A 20206-nucleotide genomic window follows, 5' to 3' on the forward strand; every position below is an offset into this window, starting at 1 on the left:
TGCCAGTGTGTATGGTTGCAATCTGATACTTTGGCTGGTGATCAGGATGCTTCTGCCAGCTGCATCCACTGTTGGCATCTTAGCTTTTCACCTTTAAGTTTCTTTCCTTCCCCTGCACCAATAATCTCAAACAATGTTTTTCTATGACTTGCGGTGGTGAACTAATCTTGAGATTTCTTGCAACTCAAACCATATGAAATCTCAAACTCTACTGTTGTGCTCTCATCAAGTGAAGTACACTGCGGGCAGAATCACAACAGCCCAGATACCTGCTTCTGCTAACTGCAGGGAAAGAGCTCAGAAACAACACATGGCTGCTAAGCGAGAACTGTTGTGCAAAGGTTTTTAATCCAATTGATGAAAGGATTCTGGACTTTCTTGGTCAAAATAGCTGACTTAAACCAGTTTTGCAGAGTAAGTCCCCCTTTTTCACAGCTCCCTTTGCTGCTAGTGAGTGCAAAAAGGCTTTCACAATTTCATGACCTGAAGTTGCAACAGAGTAAAACACAAGCAACATTACTCAACATCTGTTATCTTTCACTGGACTTCTAGTATCTACCTTCTTTAATAAGGAATTTGAGGGAACAGAGGTCAATAAAAAGAAGCATCTGAAATAATTCATTACCTGTCAGTAATCCCAGCTTTTCTGGGCCTCCTGCTCTTGCCCTGTTCTCCCTACTGACTCCACAAGCAGGTGACAGTATCTCTCATCCCACTCCCACACATCAGCCCATAAGACATTTTTGTATCTTTCAAGACAGTTTCACTCAAAAGTCAGACTGGTCACCAGAAGCTATTTTCTTCTGCTGTCTTACCCAAGTGACAAGTTTCTTTCAACTGAAATACTATTAAATGGTGCTGTCTGCCTCAGGCATCAGTATGTTTCTGCCTCCAACATTGTATTCAGCCATGTAAAGCAGAATAAAAGGTAGTTTTTCTGTGGCATTGACCAGCAGTGCTGACAGAGTGATGCATAACTAAAAGAGCATTGGTGCAATCTTGTGAATCCGATTTATAAACATCATTGCAACTAATCAATTACATAGTGAATTAGATACCTCCACAACCAGACTTGGTGAAGGCCCCATAATTATCTTTGGCATCTGCAGCAAATAGCTCTTGCTCTATATGTTCCTCAGTCCCTCCAATGTAACTTTACATACTTCCAGCTTTCATAGAACAAAAGTTATCATGTCAGCATCTCTGTGTACCTGTAAACAACAAAGTAAGCTCACTTGCAGCACCAGGAGTTGAGAGCAAATTTTCCTGGAGACAGTGTAAGCAGAACTCACATCAGCCATGCAGCTGGCTCATGAGGGTGACTCCCTTTATTATAGTAACTTTAGTTCAGAGAAATTCCCTCACTTGTCAAAGGAAGGATTTGGGTTTTTTAAAGGGAATACTCTCACAAACATGAAACTAAAATAAATGTACCTGTTTCAGCATTACACAAAAAGAATCAAGAGTTCATTACATGAAAATTGAGTCTGATTTCATTCTTCCACAGAACACAGAATGGTTATTGGCTATGTTAAATATCATTATTCAATACATCCATAATTAATTTAATAAACTCAGAATAACAGTCTCAGAGAGGATAAAGGTCAGTAATTTAGCAAGTGAATTTGAGCAAAAATTAAGTAAAGCAATAAAATGCCATAATTCAGACTAGAAGTATGACCCTCTTCCACTGAACTGAACTGCACTGCCAGGGCTGCGCCAGATACTGCATTCTGCAAACGTCATTATGTAACACTGCAGCTTGCTCACCTGCCGGGCAAGAATCCATCAGAAGGAACCTTTGGGGAAAATTCAGTCATTATGAATATATGCAGTCACTAATTAAGTATTTTTTTTCTCTTGCATACTTCTAGACCTTTGGAACTGTTCTGGTTTTGAATAGTCTGCAATATGCCACAGCATATGAAAGTATTGTAAGTTGTGGAGTAATTGTCCTCAGAAAACAGGGCTGCTCATATTACTTTCCTTTTCTTTTTGAATATTTATAACTATGCCACCAATGCACTGTAGCGTGAATGAATGATCTGTATTTCATATTGATCTTGAGCAACTCAGCAAAGGCTTTCTTTAATCTATAATTAAAAGTTAAAACCTTTAGGGGAGTTATTCATCTGACAGCTAGTTTTCTTCCTGCTACCCTCTGCCAGTAATTAAGTTCTGCTAGAACTTTCCATTTTTAGAAGGATTTGCTTTATTGGAAGTTTCTTCAGATTTGTTGCCACAAAACACCAGAGGCCCATGTGACAAGAGTAACTTCCATTTGGAAGAAAGGAAGAAAAAAAGAAAGGAAAAAAAACAAACACAAAACCCCCCTGCACAGTATTACAGGTTTAAAGTGTTTGTTATTACCAAGTTGTATCCCATGACAATCTGAACTGCATATCCATTTGTCTTTACACTCTACCTATTAGAGGTAAAAGCTACAGTTCACAGGAAGAAGAATGTAGATTTTACCGTTCTGAATTCCATTTTGTTAGTTTAAAATTGCCTTATCTTAACCGGTAAATTCAACTCACCTGACTAATAGTAAGAAAGGATTGAGACCACAAAGCAGACCTAATTATCACTCTGCAGATCAAGCCTTAGTATGTTTTGTGCAAGGATATTCCTTCTGTGCTGCTCCAATGGGATTAATGCTGATGTTTGTATTAACCACCACTCTTTCCACCAAAAGAGTTCAGAGCACTTCCCTGCGGCTGAGATTAACTATCCCCATTTCCCAAGAGGGCCACATATTCCCATGGCTAGCACAAGATCCAATTGTAAAGACACAAATGTTTCCTTAGATTTTCACCAAACCTTTTCACATTAGACTAGTTAATATGCAGAAACACCATCAGCAGAACGCCTCAGTAATGTCAAACAAGCAGGGTATCGAGCTCCCTTGCCGCCTACAAAATATTTGACTTTCATCTGTGCTTGTCAAACCGGAAATCATCTGGTGCTTGGCAATTTCCTTATTAGAATGGGAGCTCAGAAGGAAAACATGGTAAGAACAGCTCTGTAGTGGTGCACCCCTGTGATCAGGATAGTGGCATGTGGTGCTTGGCAGTGCAGATCCTGCTAGAAGTCAAAACTACAAAGCAGCTACAAGCCTTCCGCAAATCTGTCATTAATTGTAACCACAGGACTCAAAAAATTAACAGCAAAGGCAGGATCTCAATAACCTCCTGCTGTGCTACATTTTCTCCAGAAAGTTCTCAATCACAAGCCTGCAAAATGCTGTAGGACAGAAAAAGTGTTTTAGTTAAACAGCCAGGGAAACACAAAGAATCGTACCTGAAGCAAGCAAATCACTGTGCTGCTGCATTTCACAGAGCACTTAGAATTTCAGTCCACACTACTGTTTTATTGGTCAGTATAGAAGCATTGAAGAGTTTATGTTTTAGTCAGATTTAGAGTGTCAGGTCCTGGAGCTAACAGATTCAATGTCATCAAGATTCTACCCATTTTTATAACATTTATTAGAATGCTAAGCAAAGCTAGCATTCTCTAACAGGCACTCAAGCCAAATAAAGTAGGTATTTAGAAAAAAATCCACTGGCACGCTTTTTCATGACATAGCAATAGGCTACATATATGTCCATGGGTAACATAATTAGTCAAAATAATTCTGATGTGGAGGAAACAGTCTTAACCAGAAGAACATGGAAGTTAATGTGTCATATTCAGAAGTGAAGATTCTACATTTAAAATAAGTGCAGTGGTAGAAGTATCTGGTGAAACTGATGCCAGCATTACCCCCAACCGTTAATTTGCTTATCAGTTCTGATTTAAAAACACATAGCTGTGAAATAACTACTTTGAAAGACATTTTCATTTCTTATGAACAGAATGAGAACACAAGAACAAAACAGCCACATAATCTCTGCACAAACCAAAATCTTGTGACATCAACAATGCCTTGAGGATCATGCATTTTCTGCAGAGACAGGGCTTCTCTGTTCTGGTTCATACCCTTGCATATTTATCAAGCCCAGGAAGGAAAAGAGGAATCTACTTTGTAAGAGAAGAACATGTAAACAGAATGCTAGGCCTGCTTATTTTAGCTGAGATACGAGGATCACAGGAAAACATTCCTACAACCATTGTGTTCACTAGCTACCTCAGTTTCATATAAGATAATGACATATGTGAAAGCACTGTGTTTCTTATTTTTCTGAGCTGAATAAGACTGTCTTGGATCCTCCCACCTGCACGTGCCAGAAGAACAAAATCAGAAAGTTGTTAAACATTCCGTCTGTTTGGGACTTTGTTTCATTGTACCTCAGCAAGCAGCTCTCATGGAGGAATTAGACTGAAGTAGCAGAGAATGTGTGTGTTGACCTTGTGAATAGGAGGAAAGTAAACCTCTGTGGTTTTATTTTTCTGCTAGAGAACTTCTACACTCTGGTGCTTCAATCTGTCTTTGTATGATTCACTGATTCTTGATCCCAAAGGGACATAAAGTTTGGCAACTTTATTTTCTATTGCTTCCTTGTTTTCTATTAACTATCACTGTGAAGATTTGTGAGGACTTTTTCTTTGATCCATCAGAAGAAATTCAATCTTTCAAAAAAAAAAAAAACCAAGAAGAGAATCGTCTCCAGACAATCACACTTCATCTGACTTTTTCCTATTATTTGGAAGGCAGCAAATGTCTTATTCTACTGTAACACTACTTGTATCAACATCAAGTATTTTCCAAGGTTTTCTGTTTTACTTCTTAAGATAGAAGATTTCCTTTTCTGTTAGTTCAGGCTCTGCAGCAGTTGCACCATATGTGAAAGCAAATATTGCAGACTTTCTCTGCAGTGATTAAGATATGATTAAATTATATATCAAAATTCAGGTGGACTGGAGCAGAAAAATCTTTATCAAAGAAAAGGCTTAAAAAATTATAAACTTCAAAGTTGTATCTCATGTCTAAACTCAGCCATTTGCATATCCTCCAGAATGGAATCTGACCCAGGAACCTGCTGTGAATATGTGGCACAGGTGATCTCTGCGTGGGCAGTAAATCCAATGCTTCTGAAACACACTGTGTTTGCTAGCTGGGCCCATATGGACAAGCAGCCCCCTTTGGCATGGCAATGGGTTTTACAGCCTGTTGTGGTGCTCAGAGCACAAATGGCTGAGAAATGAGCAGAGGAGACTCTCCTAATATCTCAGCCTTTTCCTGCTTTGTCCAAGCAAAGTTTTCAAAACATGTTTTCCTACCTGTTTGAAACTATCAGTTAGTAAGCACTGCTAAACAAATTAGACAACATATAAAAATACTGTCATCTGATTGACAATCCAAATTTCTGTTAGAAAACTGAGAAAATGGTCTGAGGTAAACCATTACACAAAAAATTTGCACTGGAAAATCTGTAGAAACCAGTATATTGTCAGTAAGTTTCCTAATATGAATATGCAAAGCTTTTATTAATTTAAGGAAAGAGACAAAATCAACAGCAAAGCATATGAAGATTAGTTATATTCAATCATCCTGGTACATGTTGGTCTTTTTCCCCCTGGGGTCAAGCAGTAAAATTGATTTGAAAATTCTGTTCATCAGCCTGTTTTAAAGGTGATCATCAAAAATATTTATCTCCCTCAAATACAAACTTCCTTGGTAGGCTTTCTGAAGAGCAGAAGGGAAGGTATTATAACTGACATGTCAACAATACTGTGAATGGCTTTTCATATCTCAGATGTGACAAGGATGTAATCGAAATTGCATGCTTAAAAAGCAAGGTAAAAGAAACCAGACAGCTCCTATAACTAGATGTGCTAAAAGTAAATAAGTTGATAAATAAGTAGGAGCAACTTTTCTGAGAAACAGGATACAAGTCCCCATAAGGCAAGAGGTCACTTCATTAATAAGTGGCGACAGTGTCACAGAGAGTAACAGCAAATACTATTCCTCTTGGGTACTAGCAAAACAAAAAACAGACGAGCATTTTTAGGGTCCTTTCAGTGTACAGGCTGCAGATCTCTCACAAGTTACTGTGAGACTGCAGGGGAAAAAAGAAAAATTTCTTTAAAATATGCTCACTTCACTCTGGTATTTTCAGAGTAAAATCAAAATGTATGAGCTCAACAAAACTGACTAATAGATTAGTCTGTCTATAGTCTAGTCTAGCTAAGAACTGAGTGAGGTTAGTTCTAGTTTGCATTCAGGAAATGCTGTGACTGCCCCAGTTTCCCAGTGGAAGGCATCAGTTGTCCTTAGCTAAGGAGTCCATGTCAAAAACTGCCATGCTGCCTCACTAGCAACCGTTCCTGGCCCTGCAGCTTTGCTCCAAGTTGCACAGAAAGTGAGGTGACAAATATAGCCTGGCACAGAAGTACTCTTTGTTCAACAAAAATACCATTCCTCAACAAACCAAAATTTTCCATCAGAAAAATGTCAATCCAGCAAAATTCTGCAAGGGCAAGTCAGTTTAGTCAACACTAATGACTGAAGCTTTCTGGCTTCCTGCCCACTCATCTGCCTCCTTGCCATCCCATCTGTCCCAGCTCTTCATAGCATTTCCTGGTTTCCCGCAATAAGACCAGAAGCCTGAAGTGCCACCCTGAGCTGACATACCCGGGGCATCATTCCTGAAAGAAGGGCAGGCCTCAGGGGTCCCCATCTATTATTGTTGCTGTTGTTGTTTTAATATCAACATACATTCAGAAGAGCCAATGAAAAGTGTGTCCAAGTGTCTTCTGTAATTGCTTCTGTCTCCTGTTATGTTAAAGCTCAGAGATCAAATATAACCAGTCAAGTGAAGGAGTCCTCTCAAGAATATCATTCATTTCCTCACTAGACACATGTTTTTAATTAGAACACATGTTTACAGTCTAATTAGATGCTGTCAGGACTTGGGTAACCACTGTCAACAGCAAACAGAGAAAATTAGAAATGTTTTCTATAGTGATTCTAAACATTTTTCCTGTGGAAAAGATTCTCATTTCCAGTAACATGAGAAAGAGAGACACAGCTGAGAGAAGAGGAAGGAGGGGAGACGATTTAATTCAGAGAAAAGAATTAGAGAGATTTTTTTTTTTCCCCCATAAATAAGCATGTTTTACTATTGTCACAAGACTTAGGGCATGGTTTACTATATATACAATGTATATGTTAATTGCAGACTGCTTCAAGTGTTGGACTAGCTATAGGAAGATAAGAATCTCACTGTGCCCCTATAAAAGCAAGGAATCAGGATGCAATGCAACCGGAGTATTCAAAATGGTTGTGGTAGCTTAAGAATTCCTAAATCATTTTCAGAGGTGGTTGTCAAATTTAAAGAAGAGTATTTCAAACATGTAACAGAAAATATTTCCTAATGAATTTACTGCTGGATAAAGTAGCAGTGGCTTGAAGGTGAGCCCCTGTTTTGCTGGGTTTTGTTGCTACCCAGCTCACCACAGGTACAGATACTTGCCTTCACCCAGTTCTTCAGGCTCCGATGAGATACACTGACAGCTGTTATTCTGGCTTTCTGTAGTTTTGCAAGAAATCAAAACTGAAGAATATTTGAATACCTCTTTGCAAAATGTAATCCATAATGGTATTCTGTTCCAGATAAAATCCAGTGAGAAGAACCTTTGGGAATCTATGATTTTTTTCTTATAGAAAAATGCTCAGAGATATTAACTTACATTAAATCACATTGGCACATGCAACAAAGGTAAAGTCCTCCAAAAGGACAGAAACTGGGGGGTGGAAGGGAAATAAATCAAACAATACATACTTAAAGATCCACTATTTCAGTGTGAATATCCATACTTTCATGCAAATGAAACGATTCTAATTTGCATAACTCACCCTTTGAATACTAGGTTTGTTCCCTACCCACCCATCTAAGAGTAGCTACTTTCCCAAAAAAGGGACTTTTCCAGGAAAGGAGGGTCTTGCACTGCTATTCTTCCTGAAAAAATCACATCATTTTACTAACTGTTCTTTCTCCAGCAGGTAGATAATAAGGGAGATTAAATCACGCTTTTATACCCAACTTAATTAGATAACTACATTAACAGAGCCACTTACTATCTCATTCATTTCCAAAGCTGCTAATCTTTATAGCACTTCTGTGATTGCGCTAAATGTATAGAGAGAACCTAAGGATATTCTAGTACAGCTATTTATTTACCTTGCTACAGAGTTTCCATGACTTTGGGATATTGATTTATGCTGAAAGGGCTAGTTTTATTGTAAGAACTGCAAACCCTTTGAGAGCAGCCAGGTTATTTGTTCTGCGAATGAGACGCTGACAGCCTCACCAACATCAGCACCAAGATTTCTCTAGGAGCAAGAGCAGAGCCCAGATGATTTAATCAAGAACAGTGCTATTATAACAGTGCTATTATAACAGTACAAGGCAAACATTAATTTTAGTGATTTATAGAGCATCTATTGCTGTCATCTTGCCTCTCATGAAAGAGCCATCAGTTACGTGATAGGAGTTTAACAAAAATAACTCCTAGTGTAATTGCAAATACATGTTAAACATTCTCTGATTCCAGACACTTGAAGCTTTATGGCATAAATTTCCACTTAGCTAGTTTCTCATCTGATGATGAGAAATCAGTTTACAAAGTTTAGTGTTTTCCCAATGCTTCCATAAGATGAGTTTCATTATTATCTCAGAAACACGTGATATGGATTCATCAAAAATGTCAGAAGTAGCAATAGAAGAGACAGAGGTTTAGTATGGATCATTTGATTAAAACCTAGTTCATTTACAAGCACTATTGCTTCAGCATAAAAGAAGTCTTTTCTTCTACTTTATCATTAAGCTTCTTTCCCTTGTAGTAATTAAATACAATTTAAATTCTGCTTTTTAACAGCTATTAAATTATAACAAATAAGGAAAACAGATTTACCACATTTCTCTGTACTTTGAAACCAAATTTAAGATCTTCATCTTCACACTACCCAGACTGCAGAGCTTCAATTTTCACCTGCTCTCAGATGAAAAGTAATAAAGAATTTCTTGTAAAAAGAAATGCTTAAATATTCAATTCACATATTCAGCTCAGTCCTTAGCAGAAATGGAGGAAACCTCCATAAACCTTCCAACAGTTTTTAAACTTTGTTCAGTCACAGTTATTACAGTTACCAAATTTCAGAAGTATAACAAGGGAGCTTCATTGGAAGAATGGAATGGAATGGAATGGAATGGAATGGAATGGAATGGAATGGAATGGAATGGAATGGAATGGAATGGAATGGAATGGAATGGAATGGAATAGAATAGAAGAATAGAATAGAATAGAATAGAATAGAATAGAATAGAATAGAATAGAATAGAATAGAATAGAATAGAATAGAATGGAATGGAATGGAATGGAATGGAATGGAATGGAATGGAATGGAATGGAATGGAATGGAATGGAATGGAATAGAATAAGACGGGACGGGACGGGACGGGACGGGACGGGACAGGACAGGACAGGACAGGATAGGATAGGATAGGATAGGATAGGATAGGATAGGATAGGATAGGATAGGATAGGATAGGATAGGATAAACCAGGTTGGAAAAGACCTTCAAGACCATCAAGTCCAACCTATCACCCAACACCATCTAAAACTAAGTGTATGTTGCTAGTATATGCTGCACAGACAGGGATAACCAACATTTGCATAACATGGAGTTTAGCTCAGCAGGTATGTATGTGCATACATATGTAAACCTCAAAAAGAAGACTCAAAACAGTGAGTTGTGCAAGAGTTAGAATCATGCCGTCCTCACTGGATAAGGGGGGGTGAGGGGTGGGGGGTGGGACAACGACAACACAAGTTACATGCTGGATTTGTGTGGTGTCGGTGAGACGCATGCTCTCCTGAGAAGGAAAAGGGTCAGGTGGTGCCCTCTGGAAGAAAGCACAGGGAGAAGCCCAGTGGGACTAACAAGAACTGTTCAGAGTTCACTGGTGCCAAAACATGTTGAGTTGGGCAATACAAAGCTTTCCTGCAAAGACAGTGGGTGACAGAACTGTGTACAAGCTCTAAATCCTGCTTCATCTTCTCTGAGTTTTGGAGTCTTTCTTCTGTTTTAAACATTAAATCTCTGCATTTAATTCTAATAAACCATTTTAGAAGGACATGGTTTAAAGCCTTTTGGGCATCCCAGACACCTCACTTAAAAAACTGTCTAGGCAGGTCCACTGCAAAGCTCTGCCTGCCTTGGAGTCCCATCACACCAAAAATTAAATTTAAAAAAAAACATCTTTCTTATCACTTGAATGCATTTCTGTTAGTAGATATAAGCAAGGAACACCATTTTTGACAATGTCAGGTTTTAATGGTTTTTTTTTGTTTTGCACAAAGTCCTTTCTTCTTGACTCTTACTCTCCTAAAATATAGCCCTTTTAGTGTGGTAGTTTCAAACAATGAGAATAGTTTGCAGCCCAAGAAAAGTGTTAGATGGAAGATGACAGTCAGACCAACAGGGTACACATAAGGGAAATGGCCTTGCATCTGTAAGGTGATATTGATTGAAGTCAGAAAGCAAGGAAAATTACTGAGGGAGACCTCAGTGCTGCAGTAGGTCACAGAAGAATATTGGATTTGTTTAAGTTACCCTGGACCAGAGCCACTCTGTTAATTGTTACTTGCTGTGAGCACCCACCCATCCTACCATTCCTGCCGTTTGGGAGTAGAAGCCCAGGGCTGTGTGAATTACGATCACAGAAGCTGCTCTGCACATTCAGAAAATGACACTAAAATATTGACCAGGGCTCTACTACAAACACTGACTTCTCCCTGAACAAGTTTTTATATCAGCTTACAATTGTCAGTGCTGAATCTTTGTGTTTATACAAGAATAAAGTCAGATATTTAATACTAAGAAAATTACGGTTTCCTGGAACCTTTCATTCAAAATCACCCCTGCCAAAGCTGAGTTCTGTCTTCCCTGAAGCACAAATCACACCACAGCACACAGCATTGATACAGACTGCATTATTTATAACTGTCACTAGCTGCTTTTTTATCCCTACTGGGGACAATTTAAAGCTTGAAAAATACTGTAGAGGGTTGTTTCAGAATTTAAATTTGAAGTGTTTGGGATGGGGGAAAAAAGCTCTCTTGTCTCTCATTCAATTAATCCAAACCCAAAACATAAATCATCCTCTCTGATTCCATTTACTTTTATCTCCTGCTTCACCAGAAAAAATCATTTTAAATTTCTAGCTGATTTTATTTGTTTGGGTTATTTAGCCCCACAAGATTGCTTAAAATTGGATTATTTGTAACTGAAGTAATCTGGCAAAACTGCAAATAAATAGGTGCAATTTGTATTGTGACTGAGTATTAGGAACTCCCTGGAGTGCAAACCAAACAAAAAAGCATTTGTGATACAATACCTTTCTTGGAGTAGACAAATTTATTCTCATTGGAACTCAGAACAGCTACAGAAAAAGGTACATCTCACAAAAAAAAAAAATAATAATCTGGTTTTGAGGGTAAATATAAAACTTTTTTGCCTTTGTAGCATAAAGTTTCTTCTCTTTTGCAGAGGGAAAGGAAAGGAAGAGCTCCAGAAAGAGCTCAAGGTTTAAGACAAGCATTTAACAAAATGTGAACAAACATATCACAATACACTGAAACTATGGAAAGACCAGAAGAAAAAATTATAAACTGGTCTGAGTGTCAGTATCTCCCACTTGAGTTAGACTACTTGACTACTATAGCCATTTGTGTAGGAGCAGACTTAAATACACTGTTATAACACATAGGAAGTGCAAAATACTTCATCACTGAGGATGTTTACCCAAACAGATTGATCTCACCTTCACACATAGAATGCCTAGCTGGAGAAAAAAATGGAAAAGCTGGAGAGAAGTATTAGTCAATACAAAGTTCAAACACTTCATCAGAAAAAAATGGTTCACCAATTTCTTGTCTTCCAGGCAGCATAAAACATGTCTGTCCACAGCTATGCAAAACCTCGAGGAGATGTTATAATTACTGCACCACTGGCCAAATCCCCATTTTTCACAGGCCAAATGAATTTCAGCACCAGTTTGAGCTCTCTTCTGCCATGACTCATTACTTCAATCCATTACAGTAACAATGGAATGAAGACATTATTTAGAGGCAACCTAAGGTTATAAGTAGGACTATGGCATAAAATTGAGAGATACTTCAGCTGAGTTGAACAAAGTCCCTAAAAAATTGTTACACAGAGAACAACTGTAGTCTACTGAGAAGTGAACAAAAAAAATACTTATTTAGGTGTTTGTCATGATGCCTTTCTATACTTATATTGTATTTTATGTGGAATTTTTCTCAAATGCACACTCTAAACAAGGTGAAAAAGAGTGCCACAAGAACTGGGCTAGAGGGAAATGCCAGACTGTAGAAAACTTGCTGATGTCTACTGAGACTCTGTGATGTTATGTTTCCTATTCCAATCCTAAACTCATGTAAAAAGCAGATACTGGAGTAAATATTTAATTCCTTTTATATGCACAGAATTGACAAAATGGAAGTACAGCTTAGAAAATATCAGGAACTTCCCAAAATGTGCATCAGAATCTCTAAACTTGCTTTTAATATTATAACAAAACCACTGGAAAAAATATCTCGGGAAGTCATTTATGCAGGCCTCACTGTCCAGAAGACTCTAGGGTTTAATATTTGCCCTAGACATTCCCCATTATATTTGAAAAATAATTATTTTCTTTTAAAAGTGATACAAGTTGTATTCTCTCCACACCTATATGGTTTCAGAAAAGCTTTCCTCCTGAATCTGAAGCTCTGCTATATTCTTTAATCTTTCCTAGGGTGGAAGGATTACTGGAGGTGCGTATGAATGTTGTCAGTCTTGAATAACTTGAGGTTTAGTGTGGAAATCCAAGTGACAAGTACACAGACCTCAGAAACACCTTGAATCTTTCAAAATGCAGCCACAGACAGGAAGGAGAGAAGGAAGGTAAGCAAATAGCCTAACATTGTGCGCTGTTTTGAGAAGTTTTTGTATGTGTGAGTAGAAGTCTTTTCCTACACCTTACCAAGTCACATTCACTCTACAGAGAAAATATTTCTTCACAGTAAGTCATCCAGTACCACGTAGTAGGCAAAAAAGCTTTAGTTCATTTTCATGTTTAATGCACTACAGAAGTACAAAAGCAAACTAAAGCCTTGAACGCATTCCTTTATATTATAGGATAGAGCAAATTACTAATTAGCAAGCTATTAATATAGTTGTAATGAATGAAGTGCCAGCTATGTTGCCGTCTCTAAAAAGCTGGCCTTTTTCTAGCACAGGATTTGGGACAGCAGATATTAGTGAAGATGCCCATTCTCAGTAGATAATTTCTTACTGTTGTTTCCATCTTCAAATACCTCTTTACAAGGCTACTCTTGCAGCTCCCACTCTTAAAGAATGTGGTTGCTCTGCATTTCTCTATATGTCAGTTAGCAGAAAAGTAGCTGACAGATTACTGCATATACCTCTAATTTGGTGCTATGCTATCAATATTCCCAGCAGGTTTCTATATAGTTTGTTATTTCAAAAGAGTCTCATTATATTGTCAGCAGATGGAATTTACTATATTAAAAGCTTTTTCAATGAAATAATAATCACTGTTTGCTGAGACAGTCTCCCATATGAATCAGCACAGAAGAGAAAAATATCTTCACTATCCTCTAATCTGCTTTAAGTCGCCATGTAGTCAGCTACATAAATCAATGTGCTCCCAAACAGATAATAACTGGTTTTTACTCTTACATTATGATGGATGCACAGTTGTCCCATTTGTATGTGGTACAGTTATGAACATGTCAGCTACTTCAGTAGAGAAACCTATTCACAGAGGTTTATAACTACATAACAGAATTTGTCTTCAGTCCACAACATAGTATAAGAATTTTCAGATGTGGTTTTTAGGGACTAATAACCTAATGCAAAGAGGAACAGGAAATAATCTTGCTTCCTAATTCCCATATTGGATGCCAAACAGAAGCAGCATGGGAACAGATCAAAATGTTTTAACTTTATGGACATTGTTGTCTCAATCCAGAGTATTCACAATTACTACAGATTCTATGGCATATTTTACTAAGGTTAAGAGGTGTTCACAGCATAGTTCTGATTAAAGAGTCTTTTTGCACACTTTTGTACATGCTTGCTGTAATCCCATCTATAGTATTGTGAACTTTATTGGTAAGCCACTGTGGTGCACTCCAATGATAGCTGCTGATCAGCAAGTTAAATTATTTTTTATGTAATTGTTTTTAGAAAGACCTATGGCTCTGTCCTTTACTGTTTCTGCATTCAGATAAGAATATTGCAGACAGCGTCTGTCCCTACCACCTGGAGTACGTACTCAGGGAAGAGGCAAGCAGGCAGAGACTTGTGTCAAGGTTTACAGGAGTCCTCAAGTCCTGCAAGGCCTGAGGCACTGGCATAGGCTAACTGTATCCCTGTTTATTTGGTGTAGGAAAGTTTAATTAGAAAGTTTGCAAGAACAGTTTGTAAGAAATGCAAGTACTTTCTTTATAAATGAGTCTGATGCTCTTAAAACCTTCCTGCATATCTTCACTTTAACCATAGTGTGTATCCAGAGTTCCCAGTTCAAAAGGATGTCTGAAAATAGGACACCTAAACCTTGACTTGAATGGGCCAAGAGCATCACAAATAGTCTATTTAGTTTAACCTTTAATCTCTCCTGTCTTTGTCAGCCAGGATAGCAAACCACAGCCACTATTCGATAGATGTTTTTTTTTTAATCCAGCTCCCCATTCAGCCCAGTGACATGCTCTCCAGACTTTGCACAAGGCAAAACCACACACACATTACTGCCATTCAGTTCTCAGAGAATAATTACTTTCAGGGGCTTTCCAGGAGGGGCATTGAAAGCACTGGATCACTTCTGAGTGATCTGAATGCATCTATCTTCTGTGAGTGCTTTAGTATTGTCTTGACTTGTATTGTCTTGAATTCACCGATGTGAATTCAATGTTCTCTTTTGCAGGGGAGCTACAAGGTTGTGCTGAATTCTTAGTCACCATTCAGCAGAGCTGCTAATACCTTGCACTCTCACAATACTTAGCAGGAGCTTGGAGACATAAGGCAGGCATCAAGGAGACAGGCTCCATGAGCAGGAACAAACAAATACAGGATTTTTGCATTATGTTGCTTCAGACCTGCTGCTTTTACAGTGTCAAAAAGCACTGCAGTGCCAGGGCTTCCAGTCTTGTCCACAACTTTGTAGGTCAGTCTGCTCTAATTTAATTCTACAGATCAAGATAAACAGAGGACATCATTTTGCATCACAGGCAAAAACTGATTTTTCAGTTTTTCAAACTTTGTTTTTATGACAATTACCCCTTGTTCTGAGAGGTCTAGCTATGTGGTACTAAGAGAGCCACTAAAGTTCTGATAGCAGGCATGGAAGAACCAAATATAGACTTGGTATCAAGTCTCCTTGTTGTTCAGCAAAAGCATTCAGATAAAAGTAGCTCACATATTTCTGCCATAAAATTACCAGCATTTTTTTCTAATATAATTTTCAGGTGCCAGTTTGCAGGTCCAGTCAGAAAAACAAGCTCCCCTTCACTAGGAAGTGCCAGCACAATGAACCTTAGAAGACTTGAACAGAAGCTATCCTCTGCCAAATAAATTTTCTTTATGGCTGAATAGTTCTGCTTTACCAAGGAACAGGAGTCTTTCACCTATCTTCAGTCCCCTTGACAGAAATGCATAAGGACAGTAGCATTTTTAGATGCTGAGTTGCAAAAAAGTCTGATCAGATGTCAAGTATCAGCTTGTCTCCTGCTCACTAGGAGGAGGGGCTGCCAGACTGGGGCTAAGAAGTGAAGGATGAAAGTTTGGCCACAAGCCTGAAAGGTGAAGATTGTTTGTAACCTCTTCTAAAGCAAGGTCTGAATCAAGATTACTTAGTTCTTATTTTTCTTCTTCTTTCTGTCTTGTTTTCCCTTTTTTCTGTTTTGTAGGACACTAACTTTACTAAACAGCAGCGGGCATACTAGATGGCCAGATATAGAGCCCCTTGGAATACCCATCTCACATTCTTACCTAACACTGCCCAATTACAGAAGATAGACTGTTCAAAGTATGGAAAAACTAGGAGACCCAAGATGTACATAAAGGGACATTATCATCTGTGATTTTTTTAGATGAGCACTTCACTGGCTGTAACAGTCTTTCTCATTTTTCACTGTTTTCTAAAGAATCACCTTATAATGAGAGCTGATCTTCAGGGCTGTTTTGAAGTTCAGCTTTCAAAACACAATAGAAATAATTTTGAAGCAACAACCCCCTTTGCAAATGGTGCATGTGAGCTTGCAATAATACCTAGAAGACGTGACTGTATTTCACACACAGATCTAAACATTAGTGAAAATTAAACCAGAAAGTAAATTCTATTCTAATTATCTGCAGAAGAAAAACAAGGCAGACTGTTGCAATGCTGAGACACCAGCTGGCTCACAGAGAAATCCTTAATCTAAACAAAAACGTCAAGGAGACTTGAAAATATATGCAGTAACATGGTCTGCATTTTAAAATCACTAAAATTTTACTTAAATCCACTCCACAAGCACACAATGAGACACAGCAGTTTGATCACTTTTCTCCAGCAATCACAAATATGTTGTCTGTACAAGCAGAGTTGACAAATTTGTAATTTCTGGAAGACCAGAGTCAGCAGACATTTCTATTTGGGAATCACTTTTTGCAGAAAAGATGTGTTGCAACATCCTCCCAACATGGAAGGAGAGCTCCTGTCTGAAATCTGAGCCCTGCATTCTAGATCAATGGAAGTGAATTCTGCACACTTTGCAAGTAGTGTGTCAAATCTCCTGTTCTGAGATATAGCAGTTCCAGAATTTACCTTATTAAGGTAGAACATTAATTTCCCAAGCGCTTGCATGGCTTGGCAATGCCAAGCACTGCTCTGTTCAGACAGTCAGTGGTGAAGCAAGGAAGGCAAGGGCAAGAATCATGTTGAAAAGATGGCATGCTATTTCTGTTTTATACCCTTTGGTCTCAAATACACAAGAACAGAGATTGTAATCCTGATGTCCAATCTGTAACTCTGCTTACATATAAAACTCTCACTGTATATACAAAAGTGTATTTTCTGATTGAAATTTTACCAAAATACAGAAACCTGGAAAATCCTGTGTACTAGTCGAGGCAGAAGTCAAATTCATCTAAGACAATACATTGCCCTCTGCAGGTTTTCCTCTTACATTACAACTCCAAGAATTAGGTGGTTCGAGCACCTCCACAACGGAAAAATAAATTGATTTTTCATCATACGGTTCTGTCTGCTCATCTTTTAAATAACCCTGTAAATACTGCAAACTGAAAGAAAGTCATAAATTAATGGAAATAGCCTATTTTAAAAGTAGTAATAATGATGTTACTTTGTACTAAAAACAATTGGAATTATAATAGATTAGGATATGCTACTTAGGTAATGGAACTGAATAAAAGCACAGAAAATACATAACTGCTACCTTTCTATGTATTTCTCACAAGAAGTCTGCTAATAGTTTTTACAGGAATTCCACATGGTTTAATTCTTATTACTTTTACCAGGAGCAAGTACCATTACAAACTCAATTAAGCACTTAGAAAGGAGATTCAATCCCATCACACCAATTTTCACAAAGACTTTCCTTCCCAAGCACCTGGACACATACAAGCCAAACACTTACTTCACAAGCACGACAAATCTTGTTCCTTGGCCTACTTTTTGGCATGATACAGAAGATACAGATATTAATTATAGTTTGTTAGCAGCACTACAAAGAAAAAAAAAATGTTCATGTGAAGTTAATTTGAATTCTTTGTAAGGGATTTACAAACGTGCATCAAATTCTACTCAATGCAAAGGTAAAACTTACTGAACTTCAGTACTTACATTGAATGGAGCCATGCTGCAGGAAAACACCACAGTAAATTTCACCATCAGATTGATGACAGTGACAGGAGTTACTTTCTTTCTGAATGTGCAAACCCCAGACAAAACCAGAGGTTTTTATCTGAGGAAGCAAGGGAAAAGATTAACAATGTTGTCATTTTCCTTCCTTTGTATGCAATACGTTCAGAGGCATGACGAGCCCTTTGAAATATATTGCTGAACAAGGGAAATGTCATCACAACAGAAGTTTGTTTCAAGACTGCAAAAGGTACTTTTGTTGAGCTAGCTATGTCCTGCATCAGAAGCATGGCAAATAGGTATACAGGTTTTTTACACATGTGTGTCATAAATATGTGAAGGTCAGTTTGCTTCATGTAGCAATTCTTTTCAAGCTACTGAAAAGGAAAGTATTGTTTATATAAATATACTCTTTCAATAAAATTTTGCAACTGAAGAAGAGCACAGCAAATATCTGCTAGTTCATCAGGTATAACCACAACGACAACCTGACAAGCCACAGAGGAAAATGGTGTTAATAACCTAAGTGGCAACGCTTGAAAAGCAAAGCTGGTGAATCTGTTTTTCAACTCCCAAGAACATCAGCAGACTCTGGCTTTGTAGGCAAGACTAAAGGAAATACTGTCCTTATTAATATGCAGCATTTCAACAGCTTCAATGCTAATAGGAGCAGCATTTCATTAATATTTTAGCCCTCTTGTGGTAGGTTTTCATAGTATGAAACAGCATTTTCTCATAAAACTACTGATTTTTTTACCTTTCCATGAAATGCTTAGTACCCTTGTAAAACCTGAGTCTCTTGAAATCCATGGTTTCTCTCTCTTGCCTTTGCTAATGTTATGGGAAGACCAAGCAAGAAATCTCAAATGTAAGAGACTGGATACATGTTGTTATCCCAGCAGATCTCATCACCAGCTGGCTAAAAGATGTCAAAGCTGAGATATACTCAAAGGTTATCACCGATCACTAGTAGGGAAGAAGCAACCCAACTAGTTGTGTTTCGAGAATGCAGACAACCATGCAAGAGAGGGTTATAAGAACTGTAACATTTTTCTGACAGCTGTCTTCACACAGTATGAGAAGGTAAAGTCCCATCCATGACTGCCTCTGCTCTAAGATTAAATCAGAGGGGCAATAGTACTCTGCTGCACAAACACGGGGCAGGGGTGGGGGGGGGGGCACAAGCAGCCTCATTGTCCCACTGGATAAAATTATGTCATGAAGTAAAGAATGAGAAGCAAATTGCTAGCTCATGTGAGAGGATACACTGGTCATGTGGTGTGTTCCCTTAAGAGGGGGCTGCGGCACAGACTGGATCCCCGCCTGCAGCCCTAAGAGGATTCAGCTCCAACAGCAAAATAAAGACAAGTTACAGAGAGTGACGTCTGCAATGCTGTTGCTCAGAAGCAGGCTTATACGCTGCATTACAGGAGGGACATGAGTGATGTTTCCCACAAAACCAGTATAAAATGGCATGTTTTGATTTCAGATATTCATTAAACAGGAGATTATCCATTACATAAATGAAACACTGATCCAGTTCAGCCTTCCCTCTGTGTTGCCATTGCTGCTTCCTGGCGCTGGGAACCTTCTCTACGTTATTTCAGGGTAGTAGCAGTCTTCTGTGATTACAGTTAACTGCAAGAGTATTAACCTCCAGGGACTCTTGCCCTGTGACAAGGAGTAGTCTCAAGAAGCAAAAAACTACTCTGTTGCTCAGGTTTGATGTTTACAGGGAAGGCAGAGTTTCCTGCTTTATTTCAAAGCAAGCTTTCATTATTGTGTTAGGACAGCATGTATTGAGCCATGTGGCCTCAGGGCCCTGGCTTTCACTTCATGTTAATGTTAAAAGGAAAACCCAATATCATACACTCTACTTTTCACAATCTGAACACAGCAATCCAGATATACCTCAGGGAATTGTATGATTATGTTCCCACAAGTGCGTGCCTATAATTAGGAGTACAGCTTGTAATTTAGTTGATTTAGAACCACAGAATCATTCAGGTTGGAAAAGACTGTTGAGATCATCAGGTCCAACCATTAACCCTCCTCTACCCAGTTTACCACACCACCACTAAACCATATCACTAAGACCCATATCTAAATAACTTTCAAACACATCCAGGGATGATAACCATCTCCCTGGGCAACCTGTTCGAACTCTTGACTACTCTTTCAGTGATTTATTTTTTTTCCTTATGTCTAGCCTAAACCTACCCTGGTGCAGCTTGAGGCCATTCCCTTTTTTCTATCACTAATTACCTGTGAGAAGAGACCAGCACCTATTTCTCTGCATCGCCCTCTATGTT

This window comes from Melanerpes formicivorus, unplaced genomic scaffold (assembly GCF_026170545.1).
Source record: "Melanerpes formicivorus ecotype bairdi unplaced genomic scaffold, bMelFor1.0.p_v2 SCAF_10, whole genome shotgun sequence".
NCBI lineage: Eukaryota > Metazoa > Chordata > Aves > Piciformes > Picidae > Melanerpes > Melanerpes formicivorus.